A 7971-nucleotide genomic window follows, 5' to 3' on the forward strand; every position below is an offset into this window, starting at 1 on the left:
GCTCTCTTTGTGTTTACCTCATGTTTATGATATGTCGTGAATGCGCATAACAACACGTCATAATCTATTTAATGGTATGGTTCACATTATTGGGTGCATACAGTCCTAAAGGATAGGTTCTATAGGCTATAACTCAAATAGAGAATCGGCTTATAAGGGACTCTTGAACCTTGAGTATGGATATGCCTAACCACATGTGAAACAAAGAGTTTCGCGTGGGTCCAACGGTATGCATACTCATGGGCCACCCCCAAAAGGATTAGGGGCGGTTTGCGGTAACAGGGAGGACGCTTTGGCTGTCCGTCGACATAATCAATGAGACCTGCCGATCAGCGCTACTTGCTATCCAGACTCAGAAGTTTGAACAGAGAGAGAAGAAATTCATTTGAAATTCATTTTTTATGCAATGGAGAAAAGGATTCCCAATCGTGCAAATAAATCAACAAATTTAAATGTTTTAATCAAATTTGTCAATTAAGTTCAAATTTCCCCTCATCAAGTATTCTTAAAGAAAGAACACTCGATTTATGTCAAGGTACCCTGCAAAACAAAACATAGTAAAATAATACCCTAGCGAAGGGCAGGTTAGTCTATGCAGCATTTGTAGTCCACTTATGCAAAATGATTACAGTTAATCCCCAGTGAAGTCGCCAAACTGTGAACCCCTACCCCAAATATCAAAGCATGCAAAATGCATGGTGTCTAAGGGTACAAATGCACGTGAATGTATGAGTCGCCACCTTGTTTAATTATTTTAGGGTAAACTAGGAAAAAACCCTAAGTGACTCTAATTTTAATTAACCTAATTACTAGATTAATTATCCTAATGTTAAGGCATGGTCTACGAACCCGAGGTGGATCCCGAGACTATGTCATGCTGATGAACTAACCAAAACAATGAGTGCTTTGCAGGGTAAATGATGTAATTGGACCAATTAAATGTTTATGTGATTTCGACTTGCCGCTCAGGGTTAAATCCCAAACGTGCCTACGTACTTCCGTTTGAATGGAAGATCAAAGTCAACGTAGTTCGATAGGCCTCTTTTAGAGGGCTTTGAATGGGGATGCTTTATGCATGAGTGTGTGTATGCTTTGTGCATTTTGTTTAGGCATTTTGCCTGAAAATTGATTTTTAGGCATTTGATGCCAAAAGTGTTGATTTTAATGGCTTTTAGCCAAAAGATTAATTCAGGCAATTGTTGCCAAAAATGTTGTGATTTAGGCGATTGTCGCCAAAATGCTTGATTTAAGGCTTTTAGCCAAAAGATTGATTAATTTGAAGGCTTTTAGCCAAAAAAAGGTTAATTTAGGCAATCTGTTTGCCAAAAGATGATTATTTAGGCGATTGTCGTCAAAATGATTGATTTAAGGCTTTTAGCCAAAATAAGTTGATTAATTTTAGGCATTTTGCCAAAGAATTGATTTAAGCGATTTGTCGCTGAAAGTAGTTAATCTAGTTTATAGGCAATGTGTTTGCCAAAAATTGATTAACTGGATTGTAATGTAGGCAATTTTATTGCCAATAAAGACGTGTTTGAATTAAAACTTTTTAGCCACAATTACTGATTAATTGGACTTAAGCCAGATTTGTTCGAAATAAAGGCGATTATACCATAGCTATTAATTAACTAGGTATTTTAAGCCAATATTGTCAGATTTAGGCTTAAATACCACGATTATTTATTAACCGGGCATTTAGCCTAAACTTATTTATTTGAGGCAGTTTATTTGCCTAAAGATGTCATGAATGCATTTATGCGGTTATAGAATTATTAGGAGTAGAAGAGAAGAATGTATGAAATGCTAAAATTAAATAGGCAGAGTTTAGTTCATGTACCTGATTTAATCGACGGCCACTTCTTAACTCCAGGTTAAGCTCCTCGTTAAGGAAATATTAATTAATTTAATTTTAAATGACCAAATAACAAAGCAAGAAAATAATAAAGCTAAATAAAAATGCGGAAAAGCAGTAAAGAATCGCAAGGAGCGTAAGGGAGAAGGAGCGTCCGTCAACACAGACTGAGTGAGAAAAACAAAAGGCCCGGAGGCTGCATTTATAGGGCAAATCGGACTGTTTCGGCGGCCGGAACCGCCGTGTCTGGTGGCTTTGCTAATTTTTTGTTTCAGAGGCTTTTCCGGGAGTTCCGGACCTCCAAAAAATATTCCGGGACCAGTTCTGTGATCCTCGTGATTTTTCGGACGTTTCAAGTACCATATTGGCATACTTTCGGTAAACTTCCAAAATGGCCTTCGGTCCGGCCGGACTATTGGCAGTCCGGGAAAATTGGCTTTTCGAGCCTCAAAATTTGGGTGTTCACAAGCACGTCTTACGAAATTCGAATCTGATGTAGATTGCGACTTTAGAATTCTACATCAGAACCATATTAAGCCTTTTAGACACAAAAACATTTCTCAAAAAAAATTCACACATTTTAAACTTTGCAAAAACAAATAACACGGAATAGGTCATTCATTTTCAAACATAGAAAACATTTAGAACATACAAATAAAGTTCTAAAGTTAAGAATTTAGAACTAACATACCCAGTTCGCTTCTAATTAAGCAAAATTGGCTTTAATTTAAAGGCTTAATGAAAATATTTGCCAATTGCTTTTCAGTATGGATGAACTCAACCACTATGTCACCTTTTTTAACATGATCACATATGAAGTGATGTCTGAGTTCTATATGCTTTGTTCTAGAGTGCTGAACTGGATTTTTGGATAAGTTGATAATGCTTGTGTTGTCACATCTGATTAGAATTGTTTGTAATTTCATACCACAGTCTGTCAATTATTACTTGATCCATATAACTTGTGCAACACATGTTCTAGCAACTATGTATTCTGCTTCCGTAGTAGAGAGAGCAACAGAAGTTCGTTTCTTGTTAAACTAAGATACAAGGGCGCTACCCAAAAACTGGTAAGTTTCAGACATGCTCTTTTTATCTACTCTGCTTCCTGTAAAATCAGAATCACTATACCCAACAAGATCAATTATGTCATCTTTAGAATACCACAGACTAAGATTAGAAGTTCCACAAAGATATCTTAGAATTCTTTCTACAATAATTAAATGAGATTCTTTGGGACATGATTGAAATATAGCATATAAACATACACTAAAGTGAATCTCAGGTCTGCTTGCTGTTAGATATAGTAAAGAACCAATCATACTTCTAAATGTTTTAATATCCACATCTTTTCCATTTTCATCTTTTTCTAATTTTGAGGATGGGCTCATTAGTGTGCTACATACCTTGGCATTATCCATGTTGAATCTTTTCAACAGTTCACAAGTGTACTTGCCTTGGTTAATGAAGATTCCCTTGTTATATTATTTGATTTGAAGCTCGAGGAAGAAGTTTAGTTCTCTCATCATACTCATTTCAAACTCACCCTGCAAAATCTTAGAAAATTCCTTACAAAGTAGATCGTTAATTGAACCAAAGATTATGTCATCCACATAGATTTGCACACCTAAAATATTAGAAGCTTTCTTTTTAATAAATAGTTTTGTATCCACCTTACCTCTTGAAAAACCATTTTCTATTAAAAATTTACTCAATCTTTCATACCAAGCTCTAAGAGCTTGTTTTAAACCATAAAGTGCTTTTTTAAGTTTGTAAACATGGTTTGATTTTTCATACACTTCAAAACCAGGTGGTTGTTCAACATACATTTCTTCATTTAGAAAACCATATAGAAAAGCACTCTTTACATCCATTTGATACAACATGAAGTTTTTAAAATAAGCAAACGCATAAAGCATTCCAATGGCCTCAAGTCTAACAACCGAAGTAAAGGTCTCATCAAAATTAATGCCCCCTTCTTGGTTGTAGCCTCGAGCCACTAACCTAGCTTTGTTTCTCATAACATTCCCATGTTCATCAAGCTTATTTCTAAACACACATTTTGTTCCAATAACAGACTGGTTCTTAGGTTTAGAATCAAGTTTCCAAACTTGGTTTACCTCAAAATGATTGAGTTCTTCTTGCATAGCAAGAATCCAACTCTCATCGTTTTGAGCATCTTCTATATTCTTAGGTATTATTTGAGAAACGAAAGCAACATTACCAAAATATCTTCTAAGTTGAGCTCTAGTCATCATCCTTTTTGAAGGGTTGTCTATGATGTCCTCTTGAGGATTATACTTGTGGAATCACCACTCTTTTGGTAAGTTAGAATTCTCATTTTCTTATTTTGGAATTTGGCTTTCAGTTATGTTCTGATCTTCATGTCTATCTTCTGGTTCAGCTTGATTATCATCATTCTGCTAATTTTCTAACTGTTCTAGTTGTTCTGATTGTTCATTCTGCTTTTCTTGATTAAAATCTACAACATCATCATTTTCTAAAATTCTAGAAGTAGAATCAGATTCATAAAAAACGACATGGATAGATTCTTCTACAAATAGAGTATTCTTGTTAAAAACCCTTTATGCTTTACTGTTACTAGAATATCCTAGAAAAATTCCTTCATAAGATTTAGCATCAAATTTAGCAAGGTGATTTTTCTTGTATATAGAATAAAATATTTACACCCAAAAATATGAAAATAACCAATACTTGGCTTTCTACCTTTATATAGCTCATATGGAGTCTTTTTTAGTTTAGATCTTACCAAAAGCCCTGTTTAGAATATAACAGGCTATGTTTACAGCTTCTGCCCAAAAGTACTTTGGTAACTTAGAATCACTCAGCATGGTTTCGGCCATTTCCTGATGTGTTCTATTCTTGCATTCTACCACTCCATTCTACTGGGGTGTTTTAGGTGCTGAGAAGTTATGGAAGATCCCTGATTTATTGCAAAAAGCATCGAATTTTTTATTTTCAAATTCTCTTCCATGGTCACTTCTAATTGCAGTGATGTTGAATCCTTTCTCATTCTGTATTCTTTTGCAAAGATGAACAAATGAATCAAATGAGTCATCCTTATTTCTAAGGAAGAGTATCCAAGTGAATCTAGAGTAATCATCAACAATAACAAGTGCATATGATTTACCTCCAAGACTAGAAGGAGTGATAAGTCTAAACAAATCAAGGTGTAACCATTCTAAAGGTCTAGAAGTAGAAACCATGTCCTTGGATTTGAAAGAAGTTCTAATTTGTTTGCCCAATTGACAAGCATCACAAATGTGATCTTTTTCAAACTTTAGCTTTTGCAAACCAAGAACTAAGTCTTTCTTAGAAAGTTTAGAAGTAAGGTGCATGCTTGCATGTCCAAGTGTCCTATGCCATAACCAACTAGAATTTTCAACAAGAACTAAGCATATATCTAGGTTATGCATATCAAAAAGGTCTACTAGGTATATGTTTCCAAACTTTTTTCCCACAAATAAAGTTTTGTTATCACGCATTTTCTAAACTTCATAATGAGAGGGTTTAAAGATCACTCTTCTATATTTATAACAAATCTGACTTACACTTAACCAGCTATGATGTAATCCTTCTACTAAGCATACATCTTCTATTGAAGGATTAGAACCTAACACACCAATACCAACAATTTTACCTTTAGTTTTATCTCCAAAGCTCATTGTACCTCCCTTCTTCTTTTCTAATCTGGCGAATTTCTTTCTATCACCAGTCATATGCCTAGAGCAAGCGTTGTTCATGTATCACATTTCTGTTCTCAGCTTACTCCTATCCACACCTAAAAATATCTCGCAGATTTAATTACCCAACATGTATTGGGTCCTGGAGGGTTAGTGGTAATAGGTGTGGATCCTTTCTCAATCTTCTTGCTATGATTTTTGTTTTTGTTAAGACTGTCAGATTTTTCAAAATGTTTCTGATGTTCTAATGTTACAACATTAGAAATTGCACTTTTCTTAACATAAACATGATTCTACCTTGAAGTACTGTCATATTTAGAACTTGTCTTTTCTTTAGAAAATGATTCTGAAATTGACTTTAGAATTCTAATTTCAGCTTTTAAAGATTCATTTTTAGAATTTAGATTTTTACATATTTCTTCAAAGTATTTCAGATTTTCAGAAAACTTCTCATTGCATTCTTTAAGATCTTTGATCTCTATAATAAGATCTTTGCATGTAACTTCTTGATAAAAAGCATCCTTTAAGTGATTACATTCAGTTTTCAACTTTCTGTAATCTTTCTTTAGAACTTTGTTCTTTTTAATAGGTTTTTCAAATCAGTGCAAAGGTTATCATAAGTATCTAGAGGATCACTCTTAGAATTAAGTTTAGAGATACTTATATTGCTTTCATCATGCTTTTGGCTTGCTGCATCTGTTTTACTACTTTCAGCTTTCTGTGTTGAAATCAAAGTGTTGTTCTCTTTGGAGTCAGAATTGGTAATGGCCATTAGACAAATATTTGCAAGTTCCTCCTGGCCACTTTGACTTTCAGAATTAGAATTGTCTGAGTGACTCCAAGCAGCAACAAATGCTTGCTTCAATTTATCTTTCTTTGACTTCTTTCTCAACTTAGGGTAGTTTGGCTTAATATGATCGGGTTTGTTGCACTCATAACAAGCCACTTCAAAAGGCTCTTTCTTTGGCAAGTTACTATTTTTAGATGGAAAGTTCTTTTGATGAACTTTTTCTGCGATTTTCCACCTTTCTTATAAAACTTTTTGAATTTTCTAGTCACAAGAGCTAGATCATCGCTATCAAGATTAGAAGAACTTTCTTCACTAGAAACAACTTTCAGAGCCAGCCCTTTCTTCTTTTTATCTTATACAATCAAAGAGGACTTCATCTCTTCTGAAACAAGAGCTCCTATTAAATAATCATACGTTACTAGAGTCTTTTTGTAGTTCATCACAGTTCCTATAGAATCCCACTTTTTAGGTAGAATTCTAATGATTTTCTTGACAAGCTCATCTTCTGAGATTTCCTTTCTAAGAGTTCTTAAGGGGTTGACTATATTCATGAATCTGGAATTTAGTTCAACTATAGTCTCTCTTTCCTTCATACTAAACATTTCGTATTCCCCCCAAAGGATATCATTTCTAGATTCCTTAACTCGATCTATTCCCTTATAGGTAAAACTGAATTTTTTCCATACTTTTGTTGCAGACTTACATCCAGAAACCTTGTTGTACTCTGCTGGATCTAAAGCACAGTGAAGAATATTGATGGCCTTTGCATTTATAGAAATATCATTCCAATCAGCATCATTGTATTCTTCTTCTATTTTTGGCACTCTTATATTTTCAATAGTTTTCATAAGGATGCGAGGACCAGTAATAATGTTCCTCCAACAATTTATGTCAACTGATTTGATAAATTTTTCCATTTCAATTTTCCAGTAAGAGTGGTTGGAGCAATTGAACAGAGGTGGTTTAGAAATAGATTGACCTTCTAAAGATTTAAGAGAAAGTGGGGCTGCTATGGGATCTTTTCTCTTAAGCTGTTAAGTTTTGATAAGTCAAGAGATGCCCTCTGATACCAGATTGTGTGTCTCGTTAAGTATGGCACAACACAAGAGGGGAGATGAATTGGGTTTAATAAAAATTTTGTCTTTTAAAACTCAATATCAAAATTCTGTAGCAGCGGAAATAGAAAGCACTTGTGAGAGACAGTTATGAAGATTATAACGTTCTCACAAAACTTATACAAGATTAGAAAATTGATTATAACTCAGATTCTGATTTCTATTAAGTGTTAAAGGACAGATTAGAACTTGGTAGAAATCACAGTATAGAAATCCAGAGTTCTAATGTAACACCCTCCGCCCAGTCCCGTGAGACCCGACGACGGATGCGACATTCGGTGCTGGAGACACCGTCTTAACTTAACATACAAATCATAAAATTAGATTATGAATTAGAAGTAATTGAGTATTCACAAGTTCAGTGAGTAATATTTTTTTTTTTTTTTTGAAAAATAGATTGGGAAAAATCCTACAGAAATACTGTAAGAATTTCCCTTTAAAAACTGAGCTCGCCAAACATGTGAATACAAAACACTACCAATTAAACTCCAAACTCCCAACATCTCCAAA

The sequence above is a fragment of the Jatropha curcas genome, chromosome 3 (assembly GCF_041381405.1).
Source record: "Jatropha curcas cultivar XTBG-Jc1 chromosome 3, XTBG_Jcur_1.0, whole genome shotgun sequence".
In the NCBI taxonomy this organism is placed as follows: Eukaryota; Viridiplantae; Streptophyta; class Magnoliopsida; order Malpighiales; family Euphorbiaceae; genus Jatropha; species Jatropha curcas.